The sequence below is a fragment of the Pinus tabuliformis genome, chromosome J (genome assembly GCF_031772625.1).
Source record: "Pinus tabuliformis cultivar Carrire ecotype Pingquan chromosome J, CPIR1, whole genome shotgun sequence".
NCBI classification, from domain to species: Eukaryota; Viridiplantae; Streptophyta; class Pinopsida; order Pinales; family Pinaceae; genus Pinus; species Pinus tabuliformis.
Window position 1 is genome coordinate 1,288,455,461 of NC_142295.1, and position 22,139 is coordinate 1,288,477,599.

The 22,139-nt window shown below is 38.3% G+C and overlaps 1 non-coding gene and 1 pseudogene across 2 annotated transcripts; both read right to left on the minus strand.

The window, feature by feature from the left end:
- Positions 1-14,601: 14,601 nt before the first annotated feature.
- Positions 14,602-14,673, minus strand: TRNAW-CCA (transfer RNA tryptophan (anticodon CCA)). The gene has a single exon. It is a non-coding gene; the product is annotated as a tRNA-Trp (tRNA).
- A 1,032-nt stretch (positions 14,674-15,705) lies between these two features.
- LOC149231979 (cytochrome P450 76T24-like) lies at positions 15,706-17,466 on the minus strand (annotated as a pseudogene). The gene is made up of 2 exons (XR_016247503.1): positions 16,443-17,466; positions 15,706-16,341 (listed from the first exon to the last, which is right to left on the minus strand). The product of XR_016247503.1 is annotated as a cytochrome P450 76T24-like (transcript).
- Between the last annotated feature and the right edge of the window lie 4,673 nt (positions 17,467-22,139).

A 22,139-nucleotide genomic window follows, 5' to 3' on the forward strand; every position in this document is an offset into this window, starting at 1 on the left:
GATTTATTTTTATTTTTCTTGCTTTAAAATAATAGGGTATTAAAAACAAGAGGTAAGAACTTGCGTAACCAACAAGTAAAGTGCTTTCTCAACAACCCACTTTTCAGTAAATGCACGGAGGTTAAATAGGAGTAGGGGTTTTTAAGAATGACTAAGAATAAAAAGGTAGAAAAAGATCAGAACCCCTAATCCAAATCCACAAAACCCAAGGGATTGGTGAACCTTGGAAGATCAACTTTTATAGATGAAATCATAAGAAAAGCAGAATCTTAGGCATTAGTTGGACCCCGAACTATAGCTGGAAAAAGAACTACCATAATCCCTCAGGCAGCAAGCTCACCATCTACAACCTACGATGAGATTCATATCCAAACTAAAGGATCTGAAAAGGGCTTTCAGGTTACTGAAAATTTACATTTTGATCCTTAACAAGAGGGAAAATCATGCAATTTGAGAGAAGGAGAGGGAGAAACCAGTGGAGCTGCTGAGGCAAAGCCACAGTTGTCTGAACTAGGATCACCTGTGATCCAAGATCTGAGCAGTACCGTAAAACCATCTCAGATTGAAAATACTCCAGTTACTCAAAAAGCATCCCTTGAAGTCCCTGAAGGATATTGGCACATTTTCGACCAAACAGCGAATCAACCACCTCAAGGTCAAACCTTGACGTTGCAATATCCCATAGTAGACCTAGTATCCAACGCCCCGATGCAAGCTTTTCCCTTGCAAAACATCCCAACCTTTCATGGGATGACCACAGAGGATTTGGATCCCTTCTTCTTTTAGTTTGATGTCCTGTGCAGAGAATACGATTATACCACTGATCCTCAAAAATTGAATTTTTTCCCTTCTACCCTAAAAGGAGTAGCTTTGTAGTGGTTTATGGGTTTGGGCAGATGCACTATTAACTCTTGGGATCACATGATAACGTCTTTTATCACGAAATATTAGGACTACTGTAGGACTATGAAATTAAAAGATGAAATCTTTAAAATTTCTGTGAAGGATAATGAAACTCTAGAGGAATAGGTCGAACGGTTTTAGTACAATTTGTAGAGATCCCCTCACTCCACATTACCAAAAGTAGTCCTAAAAGCCATCTTAACAAAAGGAATGAAAGAAGAATGGATAAAAACTTTAAATTTAATGTGGAAGAGAGAAATTTCTTAAGAGGATTATGATGAAATTGTTCGATTGTGTATCAGGTGTTCACGAGGTAGCACATGCACTGGGACAAGAAGTCAAGATTCTATAACTAGAGGAAGGAAACTACCCAGTGGAGGTGTGACAAGAGTAAAAATCGGTAGCCTCATGGAGAACTTCAAGATAGACATCTTAGGCACGCTGGCTACACAATTAGATGTCCTACATGCCAAACATAAACAAGCCTTAGCAGAACAGAATTTGGTGGTTTTTTTCTCACGTTGCTAGAAGAAGCATAATCAACGGGAGTGTCCATTAAACATAGTCCAGACATGCGCTATCTACACCAAGGACCATGCCACCAAGAAGTGTCCATCACTTCCAAGGCTGAAAGCAGTTTTTGAAGAAACACAAGAAGAGACAGAACCAATTTACTTAATGAACCAACGTCGACAGTGGCAAGGCCGACCCACAGGTATGTCACAAGACACATCTCAGTTATTTCCTTCTTCACCATTTAATCAACAGTAAAATTAAGGTCAATCACCTTTCTCAACATGGAAGTCCCAACTATTTCCTATGTCACCTTGGCCAACTCAATCATTTCCAAGTAATGGTTGGCCGAATTCTCCATTTTCTACTCCTTTTTGGCAAAATAATCCATACCCATCCTAGTGGCCTGCCTCTACTTCACAAAATTTGAATTGGTCTCCGAATTGGAAGCGACCTCTAGGGATAACCAATTCGCCTATGGGGACAGGTCCTCAACCTCAACCTACATTATCAACCCCATATCCATTATAGAAAAATCCTTATCCCCTTCTACATCCCCAACTACTAGCTCAACCAAATCCAAACCCCAATAATAGACTGATTCAGCTGATACAAATTGTTGAAAACTCAGACCTTGAGACTGAACAAAAAGAATGCAGTGAACTTAGGCTGAGGTTAGGACACATTATCACTCCTGAGGAAGACAAAGACTAGCCACCAAATGAGTTAGAAACATCACCTATAACTACACCTTCAACTGTGACTGAAACTAAAATAAAACAAGGAGAAGACACAGTCAAATAGAAAGATCCTGAAAAACTCGTAATTACTTCTCCCCTGTTCCCTAAAAGATTAACAATACCTAGACCAATTGTCTATCCAAACTTTGATCTCTTAGGGGAACTTAAAAATATATGCATTAAAGTTCCTCTCCTCCAGGCCATCCAGGATATTCCTATTTATGATAAAAGGATTAAAGAACTATGTGCGAAAAAGCCTGTGAAGAAAATAAAAGCTTCACCAACTATCCATGTAGTAGGGACCTTGTCTGATTTGCTTTTTGGCGGGGATACACTAATAAAATATGAAGATCCAGGGAATCCCATAGCTATAGTCCAAATATATGGCCTCTCCTTTCCGAACACACTAGTTGACTTGGGCACATCCATTAACATCTTAACCGTGGAAACTTGTGAGACACTTGGTATCACAGCTCTAGAACCAACCACCACCCTGCTAGAACTCGTTGATCATTCGGTGGTAAAACCAGAGGGAAATTTACAGGACATTATGGTTTCTATTGATTCATGGGAGTACCTAGTGGATTTTCTAGTTATCAACCCAAAAAGTCAATTAGATGGGCACCCTTTAATTTTTGTCCAACCTTGGTTGGAAACAACCGATGCTTATATAGGTTGTCGTACGGGAAACATGACCATTGCTAAGGGAGACACTGTAAAGAATCTCGTTTTATATCCTCCTACCAAACCAAGTCCACCCATTGTGAAAATACATAAACAACCACCCACATACCTGGAAGAAAGTATTCGTTCACCACTTACAGTAGCAGAGGCGCTTGAGTTCAAGAATCAGACTGAAGACGATGTAATTAATAACTTTATTAATCAGCCAGCCACTGTGAATAATGTCAAATGTCAAATGTTAAAATCTATTCTTGATAATGAAGCCTTGGAAGACCCTTTGAAAGATACTGATGATCAGCATATCTCGACAACTGTCGTTCATAACAGAAAGCTTGTTGAAATTGAACCAGGCAAGATTTTAAATATCAATGATAGTCTGGACAATGACCAATAGCAAAAGCTCATTCAAGTTCTACAAAAATATAAAGGGGATTTTTCTTGGGACTATCCATACATGAAGGGCATAGACCCACAATTATGTACACATCATATCTACACCGAAAATGATGCTCATCCTATCTGACAACCTCAACGGAGACTAAATCCGCATCTCAAAGATATTGTAAAAGAAGAACTACAGAAGTTGTTGGATGTGAATTTTATTTATCCCATTTCAGATAGTAAGTGGGTCTCTCCGCTGGTAGTTGTTCCCAAGAAAAATGGGAAGTGGCGCATCTGTGTGGATTATAGGGAATTGAACAAAGCCACACAGAGAGATCACTTCCCTCTTCCATTTATTTATTAAGTCGTTGATACACTGGTAGGAAAACAATTCTTTTCCTTTCTTGATGGCTTCAATGGCTATAATCATATCCAAATCGCCCTTGAGGACCAAGAAAAAACAACCTTTACCTACCCATGGGGTACATTTTCTTAGAAAGTGTTACCGTTTGGTTTACACAATGGCCCAGCTACATTTTAGAGCGCCATACTTAGTATTTTTGCTAATCTGATTAATGAGGGACTTGAAGTTTACATGGCTGACTTCACCCTGAATGGGGATGACTTTGACCAAGTGCTACAGACATTGGAGAAGGTTTTGGAATGATGCATCGCCACCAGGCTATGTTTATGTAACGTAAAGTTTCACAAGATGATGTGAGATGGCGTAATCCTAGGACACTACATTTTTGCGGCTGGGATATAAGTAGATCTAGCGAAGATAGAGGTAATTCTACTACTACCTAAACCCTATAACCAAACGGAGGTACGTAGCTTCCTCGGATATGTTGGTTACTACCAGAGGTTCATAAATAATTTTTCACAAATTGTTGCACCTTTGTATGCTTTAACGAGAAATGTTGAATTTAAATGGTCTGAGAAATGTGACACTGCTTTTACAGATTTGAAGAAATTAGTTTTGACAGAACCAATATTGCGTGGACCTAACTGGGAGCTACCCTTTCATATCTCTACGGACATGTCAGATGCAACAATAAGCATTGTCCTCAGCCAAGAGGAGGACATCAAGCCTTATGTTATTTACTATATCAGCAAAAATATTACTACTGATGAACTTAATTATACAGTTACAGAAAAGGAATTTTTAGCTGTTGTTTATGACATAAATAAATTTATACATTATATAACTGGATATCAAGTTTTTCTGTATATTGATGATTCCACCATTAGATACTTAGCTAACAAACCAATTCCAAATGGACGAGTGACTCGTTGGTTGTTAGTTTTGTAGGAGTTTGATATCACTATTAAAGGCCGTTTAGGGAAGGAAAACCCAGTCGCGAATATTTTTGTTTCAAGTTCCAAAGATAAATGATCTGCTGGTAGTGGATGACTAGTTTCCAGACGAACATTTGTTTGCCATATTAGTTAAAACATCATGGTATGCAGATGTAGAAAACTATTTGGTAGGAAATATGACGAGACAGTTGATAGCGAGGGAAAGGAAACAGATTATCCAGCGGAGAGCCTGATTTTCTTGGGTTGGTGGATACCTTTTTCATACAGGGTCTGATATGTGCATACACAGATGAATTCATGAAGATGAAATCTACGACATCCTGAAGTCCTGCCATGACGAGCCTTGTGGAGGACACTTCACAGATCGTAGAACTGGGCATAAGGTACTACAAATGGGCTATTATTGGCCCACCATTTTGAAATACACTAAGAAATATATCCAGGCTTGTGATAGTTGTTGAACCTCATAATTACCTTCCCCTTGACATTTTTTCTCACTTTTTTCTCTCGTTTTCTCATAAGACTAGAGATCCAATCAATGATAAAGCAGAAACTTCTATATGGTAACCTGGAAATTTTTCACTATACCTGGGCGCATGCAAACCTTTTTGCATGCAAGTGAAGAGCGACCATTTATTTTTATAGTTTGTAGTTTCTCAACCCTTTAAACTCGTAGGATTGGTCGCTCCTAGCTTGCATAAAGAAAGGATCCGGGGCAAAGCTTTGAAAGGTGCAAGCTCCATAAAAAATGGCATCTTAGATGAGATATCCTTATTATACGACTGGCACGAGCAGTTTTTATGTGGAGTTCAAGCTCGTTAAAAATTAAACATAAGCAATGAGCAAACGTTCCCCCAAAGTTTAAGCTCATTAAAAAATGAACCAATTTCCGGTAAATAACCATTGTGAATGCATTATCATCAGCTTTTGAGCCCTGGTCATGTTCTCATCATCACCTCCACTCTGTTTTAGCCGATCATTCACCTCCATTTGATTGTTTACCCCTTTTGAGGAACAACTGCGAAGAGTGATCCTGTTAGCCATCCTTGTGACACTGTCGTGATTGGAAAATTCCAAACCTTACCTGGAATCAACTGCTACCTGAAATTATCACTCGTTCCTAAAAAACGAGTCTCCTTTAAGATCTTTTCACCTGACTCGTAAAACATGAAAATATTGTCGAGAGATTGGCCTTTCTAGCTCGTTAAAGTGACTGGAAGTGCTATCCCTCCTCTAGATTTTAATCTTTTTGGACTTGAGGGATTATTACACAAAAAGATCGAGCGCTTGTTTTGTTCGGCTCGTTAAAATTACCGAAAATTCATCCCTTTCATATTATTTTATACTTTTTTGGACTTAAGGGATTATATGACAAAAAAGGATTATTGGAGTTTCCTTTACATCCCTTTCAGACTCTCTAAAATTGAAAAGGACCGAGTTATCTTTGTCGTTAAACTCGTTAAAACTGAATAGCGACAAACCTGTCCATACAGACAAGAACGAGTTTCATTGTCGCTAGGCTCGTTAAAATATAACGATGGGTTTGCCTGAAGGGAAAATTATAGAACAAGCATATGTTATCCTCCTCAAGCTTGAAAAAAATAAAGAGGTACTAGTCGGCAATGACTGGGGGAAAATTGGGAAGAAAACTTGACGAAACTTTATTGGTAGCAAGTCGCTCTTGAACATGGCACTTTCACTCTGCATCCTAGTCGGGTTGGGTTGTTCCATTCACTGGTCATATCACCATTTTTCCATCACACCATCCATATTTTGTTTAACACTACCAATCCATGTCAGTGTCGCCGATATGTTCAAGAGAAGTCGCTCAGAGAATTCACCTATGTCTCATCCGCTGCAATACATTCACGCTCCATTCTTTCATGACAACCACCCTGAACCTTGTATCATCAGATCATTTTCACCTCCAAAATCATTTACTCCGTTCCATGTCGTAGATGTGGAATTCATTAAGGCCCTCCTACGACGGGTCGCTTCTTGTCGACATCAGCTCATTATCCAAGAAGTCGACTTAGGAACAAACCTTTTAGTACTTTGAAGCTTGCATGCCTCAATGGCAAGCTTCTCACTTCCGGCGACAGGTTTACATCAATGGCCTTCGACCGAAATATTTTGCACAGTGTTCGACGCCAAGTCCCTTACTCACACCACGCGAATTGTACTGTAGTACCTTTAGGGTCATCATCAATATCGGTGATTCCTCTCGCGCCATTCTTCTTATTTAGAAAATAAAAGTTCCAATGGCTTTTGCTACTGCAACCTTCCCAACCATAATTGCAAAGGTAGGTTGTGTCAAGGTAAAGGCACTGTGCTGGCAAGCCTCGAAAGTAGAGGGAGGCCTCCCTGTGGGTGGAAGTATGAGAGGAGAGGAGAGGAGAGGAGAGGAACTTTAGTTTCTCTTTAGTTACTTATTTGAGAGGGGCCACCCGATAAGTAAATTGAACCGGCAACACGACTGATAAGGAGAGGTTATTCCAAAGAGTGACTCCTCTTTCCTCCTCAGATAAACCATTAACTTAGCTGCTTCCATTTAAACCTCCTTTGATAGGGTCTGTTAACAGCTTACATTATTGGCTGGTAATCAGGCAATGTCTTTCCATGTTCGACTCCAGAACATCTTTCACATGGATAGACTTGTACTCCGAGTGAAGATTGAACGAGTTTGAAGACCCTAGATCTAGTTTTATCCATCCGGGCTACGATATATTCAGGAAAATAAAGACATCAAATGTACATTGTTGTTGCACAGATGATCATCCGAATGAAAGGATGATGACTCTATTAGAATCATCAGTCTCCCGCACAGAAAGTTGTCTGTCTTATGTACATGGAAATGAATTTATAAAGCTGAGCATGGGAATGCCCGCCTCAGCTAGATCATGAAAAATATTATGAAGATAATGTATTGTATTGTATCTTATTACAGGTTGCCTTCCAACTCGAAAAAACTTTGGATCCTCATGATAAAGCATTTCACCCGACATCAAAAGATTAACGACCTCATGCTTTAGGGGGCAACTGTTATAGACGTTTTTGGGCACTGCAACCCCAATCAAACATGTCCATAAACCAAGGGCTCCTAAGTCCCTAAAAGTGTTGTTCCATACCCTAAAAGAATAAGGTCAGCTGATTACATCATCTCCCAAAAGTTCTCCATGAAAAACTGCTCAGAACTGGTCAAAACTGGACCATCTCACCTGCTCCATGGTCAAAGTGCGATGCATCCCACCTAATGCACACAGGAGGTGCAATGCATACTGAAAAGCCCTTCTATGGGGTGCGATGGGCGAGAGTGGAAAAATGTAAGAGACAATTTGCGAGGTGGATGATCATGGAATCTTCCAGAAACTTCTCCTGTGACACTTGCCTCTATGAATTCACCCAGGGATGAGTAAGAGATCATCAATCTCCAAGTGGAATCAAGAACTATCAGAGAGAGGACACTAATCAAAATCCCAAAAGCTCACTCACCCCCCTGCAATCATCTATATATGGATCCCTCATCCCAGAGATCCAGAGGCTGAAATTTTGTATCTTGTAAGGAAGTGTTGTTGGTTTCTTGTTGGAATATCATAGTGTTGGGTGATCTAAGCTTTTCATGAGGTGAAAGAAGGGCTTTCATGCCGGAGGGTGACGCTAGGTCAGAAAAATTGGTTGTAATACTCTTTGCTTATTCTTGATATTAATAAAGCTATTCAAGTTTTCTTCCACATTCGTGTATGTTTGATGATATATGCATTTATGTGGTCAATATACATCTGGTCGTATATTGTTTACGATTGTAGATCTCTATTCTTCGATAGTATTATGTTGCTATGATTCCACAGGTGCTCTTTGAAGCTGGGTAGACGAAGGAGAAGCGACAAGGATCTGTCAGAAGGGAGAGGAATCAAGCAAGGAACCAAGCGCAAGACTGAGGTTGGTGTCCTTCATTCCACTCTTATCTACTTCTCATAAAGGAAAACGAAAGTAGTTTTAGTTTGTTTGTTTCTAAGATAGCTACCAATCTTAGTGGGACTAGCAGCTCTGAGTGGACACTAGATGCTCTTAGGAAAGCATTAAAATGATCACCATATTATATTTTCATGTTCTTGCTATTTTAATAGATTTTTTCAAATTAGCTATAGAACGCAGCCTATTCTGCAACTAACTGTGGGTTCTGTAGCTACTCTCATGGTTTGATAGGTTACAGGTGTTAAATGAAGATCTGGGCCACATGGGCATTTCCAGAATCATCTCCACATGGATTCTATCCTATTCACTCGGTCCAAATCGACAGAAAATCATGCCTAAAGTCATGGTCAAAGATGGAGTGAAATAAGTTATCTAGAAGTAGTAGGACTCTTGATTTCTCTTTCATAGCTAATCAAGAGTCTAACAATTCTGTTGAGGAGTTAATGCAGATTAAGCCACATGTAGCTGATCAGGAGTTAAACAGTTAATTCGAATTAAGCCACCTGTAGCTGATCAAAAGTTAAACAGTCCTATCACAATTCGAATTAAGCCACTTGTAGTAAGTTTTTCTCATAAACAATCATGTTAGAGTTAATTCGAATTAGCCACCTATAGCAAGTTTTTCTCTTAAAATAGTTATGTAATTTTCCTATAAATATCAGTTGCATGAAACTGAGAATTAGTTAGAAGCTAGAAGGAATTACAGGCTTTTTGTTGATACTCTGTATTCAGACTTCATTTTGTTCATAATACAAACTTCGTTTTGTCAATGGTGGTTTAAAGTGTGTCTTTAACGAGCTAGCATTCAGCCACATTAGTTGCAGAGGGCCCCTGCACTAAAGGAGGTTTTTTCACTTGTTGTTTTCAGTTTAATTTCTATTACTCTGTTTTCTACAAGTCTGTTTTCTCTAATTTAGAATGATGTTTCATTTCAGTTTGTAACCAATAGTGTAAGGATAAAATCACAACTGTGCAGCCTTGTTCTTCTGAGATATTTTATGGAAAAATGACTGAATGAAGATTGAAGTAATAAGAATACACAGTTGCTTATTTTCTTATTGTTTTGTTACTCATTTTCTTAGCATAGAACTGTCAATTAGCTGTATTAATAGATGTTTTCAAAACCATTTTAAAATGATGATAATTCTAACATAAATGGTTAAATATATAATTTATTCAGTGATTGAGTTTACTCAGTACATTGTTAGTTTTACATGCTTTTATCTTTTCTTTTCTGCTTTCAGGTCCTTAGTTGCATCACTTCACATTCCAAAAAATCATTTCAAGGAGATTGATTCCATCATATTCCAAAATTGAATGGTTGAATGTTTAAATGAATGCAATTACTGAGTTACCTTCTGTATCAATATCACTTATGGTTTTAAGAATTGGATCCATGGATTAGGAATAATAATAGGATAATATAGATGCTCTGTTTTTCTTATTAGGTTCTAACTAGTTAAACAGTTCCTGGTATATTTTTAGGAGATTAGAGTAACTTAGAAACCTTTCCTTTCCTTTCAAATTCATTAGATCCATTTAAATCTCTCCTAGATTGTATATTCTTAGACATCAAAGAACATAAACCCCCAAAACAAACATAAAAATACAAAACGAAGTATGAGAAAAGTTAACTAAGCACATATAGTGCATCAAACTTCATCAGTCTACAAACCTCGGTTGAAAATTCATGCAAGCAATTTAGGACACTAAATTGACTAAACATTTTGGTGTCATTGCCGAGGAAGTGTAATTAGGTAACTTTGTCTCTTACATAAAAATAGATGATATGTGTAGAGAAAGAGACTCTAGGGGTAGATTCATATCTAGACACAGGAGTTCAATTCCTACAACACCACCTACTCCACCAAGACTAAGAAGAGATACACCTCCATCTCAAACTCATATTCCTATCCATAGACCTCCTGAAGTTCCAAGGTCAAAAATTCAATCAAGAGGATCTCCTACTTCATCTACTGAGGCAGTCCTAGAGGAAGAAAATCTTGGATCTCCAACAGAAGTAGTAGCCTTTTTCACCTCTACAGGAGAACATATTTTAGTTGAAGAATTAAGAATACCTAGTGGAGAAGAAGAAGTAGAACCTTTCTTTCACATACCATTGATAGAGGAACCAGAGGAAGAGCAATTAACCTTGCGGGTTGAATCTTATATTAACTCTGAAGAAACTATAATGGCAAAAGGAGAGGATGAAGAATTTTCACTCTTTGGAGGAGGAGGAGGTAGAGGAAGAGGTAGAGGAAATAATGGAGAAGGCAAAGAAAATAATGGAAGAGGTAGAGGAAATAAGGAAGTTGATAATTCTTTTGGATTCCCTATCGTTGATGAAGAAACAGATGCCACAATGAAAAATATCTCAGCTTCTGTCCTCCCAAATTTTCATGGATTAAAAAGTGAATATCTTGAAACCTTCTTATTTGAATTTGAAGTCTTGTGCAAAACTTACGATTATTTACAAGACTCTCAAAATATGGTTATAAATAAAATAAAATATTATAAATAATTGTTTTGTCCAATATAATATTAATATTTTGTTTTGATATGAACTGAATTTATATATAATAATTAATATATTGATATAGATTAAATTTGTATATAATGATTAGGGTATCAAATTAAATTTCTTTATATATATATATATATATATATATATATATATATATATATATACTTCTAAATTTTTGTAATAATTTGACTGACAAGTCAAATTATTATAGTTAATTAAGTGAGAGCAAAAATTTAAAAGTAAGTAGAGAATAATAACTATCCTAGATAAATGTCTCTTTGGAATTAAAAATATATTATTATGAAGTAAACATATTTACTAACTATAAAGGATGAAATTTAATAAAAATAATTATATAACACATACACATATAATTTCCTTTATTTTATAAATAAAATAAATTGTAAAATTCACTATTTTACTTAATATTAAAGTTTTTGAGATAAATTTTTCTTAATGAAAGGTAAATGATCAATTTAATTTACATAATAGAGATTAAACTCTAACCATGTCTCATTTTGTGTGGAATTCAAGATACTCTACTCTAATTATACCCTGAATTTCTTTTGACCATAACCTAAATTTATTTAATTCAAAACAAATATTACATTAGAATAATAATTTTCTTAAGACCCCTAATTGAGGTGGAGGTCACATGATAGAGGAAGAATTGAGATTCCCACCCTCTCTCAGTTGTTAATCATACAAGGAGTAATGAGAAATGATCGAGGGCTCTTGGCCCATCAATGGAACTATCGAGAGAATGGGAGTTTTTAATAATAATAATAATATCTATTTTTAAGGTCACAACCATGCCAGACACCAAATCACATCAAGAGGAGGACAACATCAGAGTGGTTGTGGTAGGTGATGAGAATGCAGGGAGAAAGGAAGGGAGAGGGTGTTGTTCACTAGCCTGGTCTTTGACGAAAGTCGAAGGGTTAGGGGGTGGGGGGAGCAAGACTATGCGTTTGGTATATTTTTTCCAGGAATTCGTGTGGGATCCTGAAGCAACGCAAGAGAATATAGTGGCTCGACCAACTTCAAGCATCTTATTAGGTTTGTGGCATCTCCACCTGCTAGCCACTTGTGGGTTGCAACACTGGGAAGTTTCCATCTGGTGAGTTTGGGTAATTTTCTTTTTCTTGGTCTGGTCTATGTGAGTTAGTTCTGATTTTGGTTTTGTTGTTAATATTTGGGTCTTTAGTCAAGGGGGACAACTACTTTGTTGGGCCACGACCGATGACTGCCGCGAGAGGAGGTTTGAGCGTTATGTGAAATTTAATGGGTATCACTAGGGCAGGGAGGTAATTTCCTGTATGTTGTCTACACCCCTGGTGAAATGACCTATGTGTGTCTCGAGTTCCTTCATTGTGTTCATATATCCCACCCTTGTGTTAGTAGGTCCACCTCGTCTAGGGAAGGTTGTGTTTTGGGGTCTCAAAGAGAAATGTTATCGTGCCTGGGTGTATTCAGTGGGAGGAAGGGTCGAACTTGTAAACCCACCCTGACTAGAGGAGTCATCTCTGTCGAACTGTGGGCAATGGGTTGTCTGGTGACTGCATGTTTCTGGTTCTAAGGAATTGAAACCTTATTGTGCTTTTGGGTGGCGGGGGGTATCATGTAGGTTAGCAAGAAATTCACTGCTACAAACTCCAAGAAGAATTACAAGCGAGTGCAGGAAGGAAGGAACTTAGTGCTAGTGTCGATGGGAAAACCAGTGTCTGTGGGAGTATTGTGAGTGCTTGGGCTTGAGGGAGCGTGGTATAGATTTTTCTGCAGGTATGCAAAGACAAAGAGGATGACCTCGCCCTGAGGGTGGTCAACGCAGACGTGTTGACAATAGAGGTGGTCGTGCCTCTTCCTCCAATGAGGCATATTCAGCCAGTTTGGATAGAGAGGAGGGACTCCCCCAATTTCCTAGAACGCTGCCAGGCCACGTAGTCCAGACCACCTCATTGGACTCCATTGTCGAGCTGCTAAGAAGGATCCAATCCAACTTGGACATCCTCTGGGACCATGGTATGAGGACCACATTGAAAATGTTATCTATTGGAACGATATCCAATTCACCCAAGAGGAAATCCTTGAAAGTCAAAGCTGACGCAAAATTCATGAGTGTCTCTGTGAGATTGAGGAGCATCTCGAGCACATTGAATTTCATCAGCATGACCAACAGATGCAAAGGGAGCACCCAACTCGTGTAGAGATGCATCCACCGTGTTCACCACCCTTATATGAATGTGCTAGGTTGTGTTTTAATTTTGGGAGTGTTTGGGATTGTATGGTTGAGAAGCCCTCTAGAAATAAGGTGCAAATTGAAAATTCTTATGTTGTATATCCCAACTCTCCCCCACAACAAATCTAGTCGTAGTGAGGCAAGACGAGCTGATGACGAATAATAAGTACTTGTTTTAACAACAATAATATAATGATTGATGACCAACAAAAAATATTTTTAGAAATTTTAAATTTTTTTATAATGAAAAGCAAAATCAAATTTACCTAACAAATGAAATTAAAATGTAAATGTAAATACACCTAAATTCTATTTTTTAAGAATTAAAACACCATGCTTGAATTTCTTGCCATTCTAAACAAAAATGATCATGGAATTTAACTTATTTATGAAACCAAAAACAAAATCTACATTAATAATTCAATAATTATAATACAATTCGCAAAACTTTCGATAATTATAATGCAACTGCCAAAATTGATAGGAGTAGTCTACCTAGGCGGAGGAATGGCCCGGTTTCCGGCGCCGCCTGGAAAAACCTCCGGCTCCGGCCGCCGCCAATTCCTCCGCCCAGCTCCGCCACCCTCCTCGAGCTCCGCCCAGCGCCGCCGCGAGCTCCGCCCAGCTCGATTCCGTGAACTTCCAAAGATTAACAAACAGAGATCCGTGGCGCAATGGTAGCGCATCTGACTCCAGATCAGAAGGTTGCGTGTTCGATTCACGCAGGGTTCAATTTTGCGAGTTTGTTTATTTTTCGCCCAGATGAGGATTGCAGACAGGACAACCCAATTTCCTTGAAAAATCCATCAAACTGGTAACTGCTAATCACCCATGGTAAAAACAGCCCATCCTCCGGGCTTGCTGCTGTGGTGGTTTACTATGGCCTTCAATCCTTGTATTAGAATCCCCCCTGACATCGCTGGATTCCCTACTTGCAATACGGAGGAGCCTCTATCAGTAGGAAGACGTTACTGTCGAATCTCAGCCTCTACCAGCTCAGCAGCCTCGTCCCAGCTGGAGTCAGTCTTAGACTCTTCTTACTCTTCACTCCTTCCAATAGGGGACCGAGGACTGGTAATAGATGGGACAGCCAAGGAAGGCAGAGAAAGATGGGCGAGGTGCTCAGGTCTCAGCAAGCGACCTGCTGAATGATCCCGTCAGGAAGGCCATAGTAAACCACCACAGCAGCAAGCCCGGAGGATGGGCTGTTTTTACCATGGGTGATTAGCAGTTACGAGTTTGATGGATTTTTCAAGGAAATTGGCTCTGGTTGTCCTGTCTGCAATCCTCATCTGGGCGAAAAATAAACGAACTCGCAAAATTGAACCCGACGTGAATCGAACACGCAACCTTCTGATCTGGAGTCAGACGCGCTACCATTGCGCCACGGATCCCTGTTTGTTAATCTTTGGAAGTTCACGGAATCGAGCTGGGCGGAGCTCGCGGCGGCGCTGGGCGGAGCTCGAGGAGGGTGGCGGAGCTGGGCGGAGGAATTGGCGACCGCCGGAGCCGGAGGTTTTTCCGGGCGGCGCCGGAAACCGGGCCATTCCTCCGCCTAGGTAGACTACTCCAAATTGATATGGCCAAGAAATGTGCCGAAAAATCGCCTCGGTACCATAGTGCAAATTTAATAACCCATAATATACAAATATTAAATTTAATTGTTGAGTGGAAGGAGCATGTCGTATTACTTTAATTCACAATTCTAGAAGCAAGCGCCCCACACAAATAATGATAATGATCAGTGAATATGAAACTTACATAGATCACTAATATTTAATTCCACATCATAATCCATTTGACATGTAGTTTTATGTGTTTTTTTGTTACGAGGTAAACTTCCATGGATCACACCTCTATAATTCCACATCATAATCTCGTTGACATGTACTCATGTGTTTTTTTTTGTTACGAGGTAATCCACATCATGATTTCTTTCACATGCACGTATGGTTTTTTTTTTCCTTTGACGTGCAGTTATGTGTTTTCTGTTATTAGTTTTTTAGTTAAGGTTTATTTAATCGATATATAAAATGGTTTTTATTTTTTATTTAAATATAATCTTTTGGTTATTTAAAATAAGGTTTTAAGTGTATAAATAAATTTAATAAAAAATATAATTTAATTTATACATTAAATAATTTTTCCTAGTAAATATTAATTAAAATCTAACCATGCTCTTTATAAATCTGAGATAAAATTATTTAATTTATAAAATTAGAATATTCTAAAATTTCATAGTGTTAAATCTATTTATACATTCTAAAACTTTGAAATTATATCAATAAATTTCATTAAAAAAAAATTATTTATTCTATAAATTAAACTATATCTTTACGAAAATAAAACTTAAAAACACTTAAAATTATAATTATAAACTTAAGTTATAACGAAAAGCTATAAACACACCACTCTAATTCGAAATTCTAATACAAATGAGATGCTAAGCGCGGCGTGGCAAGTGCCTCCAAGGGTACGGCCTTCTGGAGCGCCAGTCCAAACTTCTCGCTCATGTCTAACTCCTCCGCACGCGTCCACTTGGGAGGTGCCCACTCAAATGAGTGGATAAGCGACCCCAACGTCAAATGAACCGTCCGACTTGCCAATGAAAGCCCCACACACATTCTCGTTCCTGCACCGAACGGTATCAGCTCAAAGTGTTGCCCTCTGTAATCCACATGGCTACACATCTCATCATCAATAAACCTCTCTGGCACGAAATTTAATGGCTCTTTCCAGATCTGAGCGTCCCTTACCATGCCCCAAACGTTCACCACTACTCGGCTGTCTTTGGGTATCACGAACCCCCCGATCTCACAATCGTTGTTTGCTCTGTGTGGGACGAGCAGAGGACCTGCCTGGTGCAATCGGAACACTTCTTTCACCACTGCGCGGAGATAAGGGAGGCGCTCGGTATCACTTTCTTCCATCCGGCGGTTGAGACCAACAACCTCTTCCAGCTCTGCTTGGGCTCGTTTCAATTTCTCAGGATTGCGAATGAGTTCTGCCATTGCCCACTCTATTATCACCGCGGTCGTATCACTTCCAGCCACAAAGATATCCTGCAAAAGAAATTATAAATCAGACTCTGTTTATTAGTATTTTCACAATTCGATAGGATTTGTGTGGGTATAATAGCCAGAAGAGATAGCGAAAGACTTACACTTAAGTAGCCCCTGATGTCAGGGAGAGTAAATTCATCATTTCTCATGTCCAGCAAAACGTCCAAGAGATCCTTCTTTCCATCATCACTTGTGTCGTTGTTTTTCCTCCTCTTTGCGAGGCGATCCTCTATGAATTTATCCATAACAGCATACGACTTTTTCCTGCAGATTACCATATTACGATAAACACCCTGTAGATCCAAGAACTAAAGACACGGGAAATAGTCGGCCAAATTGGGAGCGACGTGTAGAACCATCATTCTCGAAATAGCGTCTTTCAGATCTTCAGATGCTAGTAAGTTAGAATCGAACATGTGTTTACCAAAGACCATGTTCCCTACCAGATTAAACGCGGTGTGGAATGCAATGTGTCCTATATTCACACACTCTGATCCCTTCAGGGAGCTTTCAAAAATCTGATGAATCATTCGATGTGCTTGATCTCTTCTGAGATCTTGTAGAGCTTCTAGCGGCTTGACAGAGAAGAGTTCATTATTAGATATGCGTCTGAGCATACGCCACCGAGATCCATATTGGCATAAAAGAAATGAGTGCTTGTGGTGAGAAAGAGCTTTGACTGCTTTTGGGACAATCCGGCCTGCAAGATGTGGCCATGGGTTTTGAGAACTTCCTTTGCCATGGCGGGAGAGGAGACCACCACTGTGGTTTTCATTCCTAGCGAGAGAGACATGACAGGGCCGTATTTGGAGGCAAGGCGGAAGAGAGATTCGTGGGGATTTTTACCCAACTGAAACAGATTTCCCACAATTGGCCATCCCGGAGGCCCGGGAGGAAGCCTGCCGCAGGTCTTTCTCTTCCACACGTCCAAGACAAAGTATATGAATATGGCGGAAGTGATCCCCAGCAGAGAATAGAATAGTAAGCTTCCAATATCCATTGAGGTCGACTCGATGTAACTAAGGCCTGCCGCTGTGCAGAGCAGAGAAGAGGGATACCACTGCATGCATATACCTCTTCTTTCCCATGGAGCATGGAGGGAGGGCAATGCAGTCTACTTACAAAAAATTTGTTACACTTTGACGTGTCCACCAATATCAGTAGCCGAGGGCTATATAGGTAGGGCCACATAGGTAGGGCCACACGAAGTTTAAGTTATATTAAGGTGTTGTTTATTAGGTTATATTAAGGTGTTGTTTATTAAGGTGATAATTTAGTTTAAAAATTTATTATTAGGGTGAATTTTTTTATAATGGAAATAGATTCAATATGGGCATTTAAATTTTAAAAAATTTGATATATGTAACTTAAATTTCTATTTTTCAGACAAATTTGTGATACACAATTATAAATAAGGCCATCGCTATCTTCTCCACAAATTAAATTATAGAGAATTAATATTTATTATACCATTGACCCATTAATACAGCAAAACTATATATGCCCACCACGTATTTGTTTAAATTCAATTGGTGCACATACACCGCCCTGCCTATTAATACGTCAATAACACAATAATGTGTTGCTTAAGCTACAATAATGTCGTTGTAATGCTACGTGTGATGCTGTGTCATAATGTTACATATTGCTATGGTCAACCAGCCTTTCTGCAACATATATTACGCGTAGATAATTTAGATTTTGGGGGCGGTTGCGTTGCCTTTTTTATTTTTAATTTATTTTAGGTGTAGATTCGTTTGTGAGGCGTAGAGGCTGTGTTGACTTTTTTGTTAGGCGTAGATAAGTTTACGTTTAAGTTTAATTTATTAGTTTGTTTGTGGTTGATTTGTGTGAAGTTTAATTTTATTAGATTAAAAAATTAGATTTTACAGAAAGGAATTGAAAATTTTTATATCAAAAAGAAAGATGCAGGCCCTAATTAATTTGAGAGGCTAAGGACTTTTGGAAAAAAATTGTTCCCTGCACAAAAATTCTGACATTTGTGAGATAATTAAAAAATTCTGACATTTGAGATATTAAATATTTTACCCTGCACAAAAATTTTGGTATTCCTGACATAATTAAAAAATTCTGGCATTCATGAGATATTAAAGACTTTACCTTACACAAAAATTCTGACATCCCTGAGATAATTGAATTGAATATTGTAGGAAAGAAAAACCCAAAGGAGAATACTAATCGAAAGTTCAGGGAAGGCCACACACCCAGGCATCCGACAGCAATAGCACAACACTTTTCCAATATCATATTGACGGCATCGACATGTATACTCCCATAAGCAGTAATTTCCAATATGGTACAATAATTAACTTTTTAATATTTACGCCGAATGTGCTTTTCGGGAGGTTCCTCGCCCAACTTCAGTGGTCAGCCCTATCTACTTTTGGCGAACTATCCTTAAGCCGATGGTAAATTCAAGCCATGGCTGCAGGCCCTGCCACTACAATCACTGCACAAGTTGAAAAAAAACATCAGAATCTTGGGAAATTCAACTTCTATCCACTTGAAGTCCTTGGGTCAGGTCTTACAATAGGCCAAGGGGCGATTTAGCCCAGCTATGGCCTAGTTTTTTCCATGGACGTAGCGATCACTCACTAACCAGGGGCTCATGAACCAGATACCAAAAATAATAATAATAATAATATAATAGCTATAATAATAATAATAATAATTACTATTATATTATTTTATTATTATTATAATAACATGTTAGGATTATTATTATATTATTATAATAATAATATAAGATTATTATTATTATTATTATTATTATTATTATTATTATTATTATTATTATTATTATTATTAGGTTTTATTAATTTAACCATGTTTACTTTTAGTGTTTTTAATATTTATCTTAGGGTTTGTATACATTGGGTTTATAATATTAGTCTCTTTTCCTTATCATTACCCAAGGGATTAATACTAAAAAACCAAGGGATTATGAACCAAAGGGAATAAATTAAACATAAAGGATTAATATTATACACCCAAGGAACTAATATTAGACAACCATTGGCAACCATTGTTGAATGTCACATTATGACAAGGATTGTCTCACCATCAAAATAAACCATGTTAATTTTAGTCTTTCTAATATTTATATTAGGGTTTACCAATGTTGGGTTTATAATATTAGTCCCTTGGGTTTGATATTAAACCCTATGATTAATATTATAAGCCCTAGATGAACCCTTATATGATAGGAATATGAACCCTTAGATGAATAAACCCAAGGGATTGATAATATAAACCTAAGGAACTAATAACAACAAGGGATTAATACTAAAAACCTAAAAAACCAAAAGGATTAATAGTATAACCCAAGGTATATAAAACCTAAGATAAACAAAGGGGACTAATATTATAAACCCAAGGAACTAATAAACCCAATGGTTTAATATTATAAACCCAAGCAATTATTGAACCCAACGGATAAATATTAAAAACCTAAGAGATCAAGAAGTGCAATGGATTGATATTACAAATACAAGAGATTAATAAAGATGACCATGATTGATATTATAAACCCAAGTTAATAAAAAACCCAAAGGATTAATACTAAAACCCAAGGGATTATGAACCCAAGGAAATAATATTAAACCCGAGGGACTAATATTATAAACCCAACATTGCTAAACCCTAATATAAATATTAGAAAGACTAAAATAAACATGGTTTATTTTCATGGTGAGACAATCCTTGTCACGATGTGGCATTCAACCATGGTTGACCATGGTTATCTATGATTGAAAATGGTTGACCATGATCGATATTATAAACCTAAGGGAATAATAAACCCAAGGGATTGATATTATAAACCTAAAGGAATAATAAAACTAAGGGATCAATACTAAAATCCCAAGGGATTATGAACCGAAGGAAATAATATTAAACCCATGGGACTAATATTATAAACCCAACATTTTTAAACCCAAATATAAACACTACAAACACTAAAATAAACACGGCTTATTTTGATGGTGAGACAATCGTTGTTACAATGCGACATTCAAACATGGTTAACCATGGTTTGCTATGATTGACAATGGTTGACCATCATTGATATTCTAAACGCAGAGCAATAATAAAATGAAGGGATTAATACTAAAACCCCAAGGGATTATGAACTGAAGGGAATAATATTGAACCCATGGGACTAATATTATAAACCCAAGGAACTAATAAACCCAATGGTTTAATATTATAAACCCAAGGAATTAGTGAACCCAAAGGATAAATATTAAAAACCTAAGGGATCAAGAAGCGTAAGGGATTGATTTTACAAATACAAGAGATTAATGAAGATGACCATGATTGATATTATAAACCCAAGTTAATAATAAACCCATGACCTGAATTGGATCCATAAAGAATGATTAACAGAGCCATGGTTGTACCAGGTCGGGACAGACTTCAAAGGATTTAAAACAGCGATCAAGAACACCTCTAAACCAGTGGCAATGGTAGCCAACATGGAACGACAAGGACCTCGGCCAAAGCGCGCTAACCGAAGCCAATGGACACTGCGCGGGAGGCAAAATTAGCCCCTGGGAGGCCCGGATCGGGAAACAGAGGCAGTTTTTGATGCATGATTAACATCACTGGGCAAAAAACCTCAAATTGGAGAAGCCCCGATTGTTGGAAATAATACTGAGAGGGGGGTGAATCAGTATTATCTAATTCTTTTAATCAATCTTCCTTATTTGTTCTTTGAATTATTTTTGCATGTCAGTACCATAAAATAATGAGCATGAATAAAGAAAAACAGATAGTCACACCAAAGAACACAAGATGTAAGGTGGAAACCCAATGTGGGTGAAAACCACCTGCTGCAATATGTCTCTATCTTCTTTCAACTTAGAAACTTCTTTTACAATGGTTTTGTACTGGTGCAGTCCTTTACCAGTACGCAGGCTGCAACCTGCAGAGAGCTACAACTCTCTCTCTCGTGTTTTCCAGTCTCTCCTGGAAGGGAGCTACAACCCCCTACTTCTTTTCATAAAGCATCAAATGATCATCAAGTACATAAAAGTTACAGTCCACTACAGATATCAGATCAGCAATAACAGAACTAACCCAGAACACCTTATCAACAGAAAAATTCAGTCAACAGAACATTTTAAGACAGATACGCAGTTTTCCCTTCTGTGGCCTGCGTCGCTACGCAGTTCACCTTCTGCCTTCCTGCGTATACCCGCAGGGATCCTTCTGTCGAAATGCGTGCCCACGCACTGTTCTTTGAACCGCGCTGCGTATTATTACTGCAGGGACGCACCCAGAGACATTATCGCGCCGCGTACTGTTACTGCAGGGACGCACCCAAAGATACTATCGCGCCGCGTACTTTTACTATGAGGACGCACCTGAACCTTAGTCGCTCTGCGTACCCACGCAGCTCTCCTGTTAAACACCTGCGTCCTTCTGATTAGGGCCGAGTACGCAGTCCACCAGAGTGGCACAGTTGCTCAGATCTGATCATGCGCTCGAGAGATCACCCTTCACAGCTTCGCCTTCAACTTCCCTTTCATATAGATCAAGCTTTTAAGACCATAACCCAATATTTCAGATCTAAATATATTCAATTGCAAAAGATGCTTAGCCAAGTGATCTCCTTTGCTTTATATAGGCAAGCTCCTCCTCAAATCATGGAACAATACCACGAGCCGACACCATAATAACACAATACCGTCGGCTAGATACCAAGAGTAAAACATAAGAAACCCCCACGTGTGCTTTTCTCTGCCTTGAAATGTGTGCACTGGGGGGACGCACCT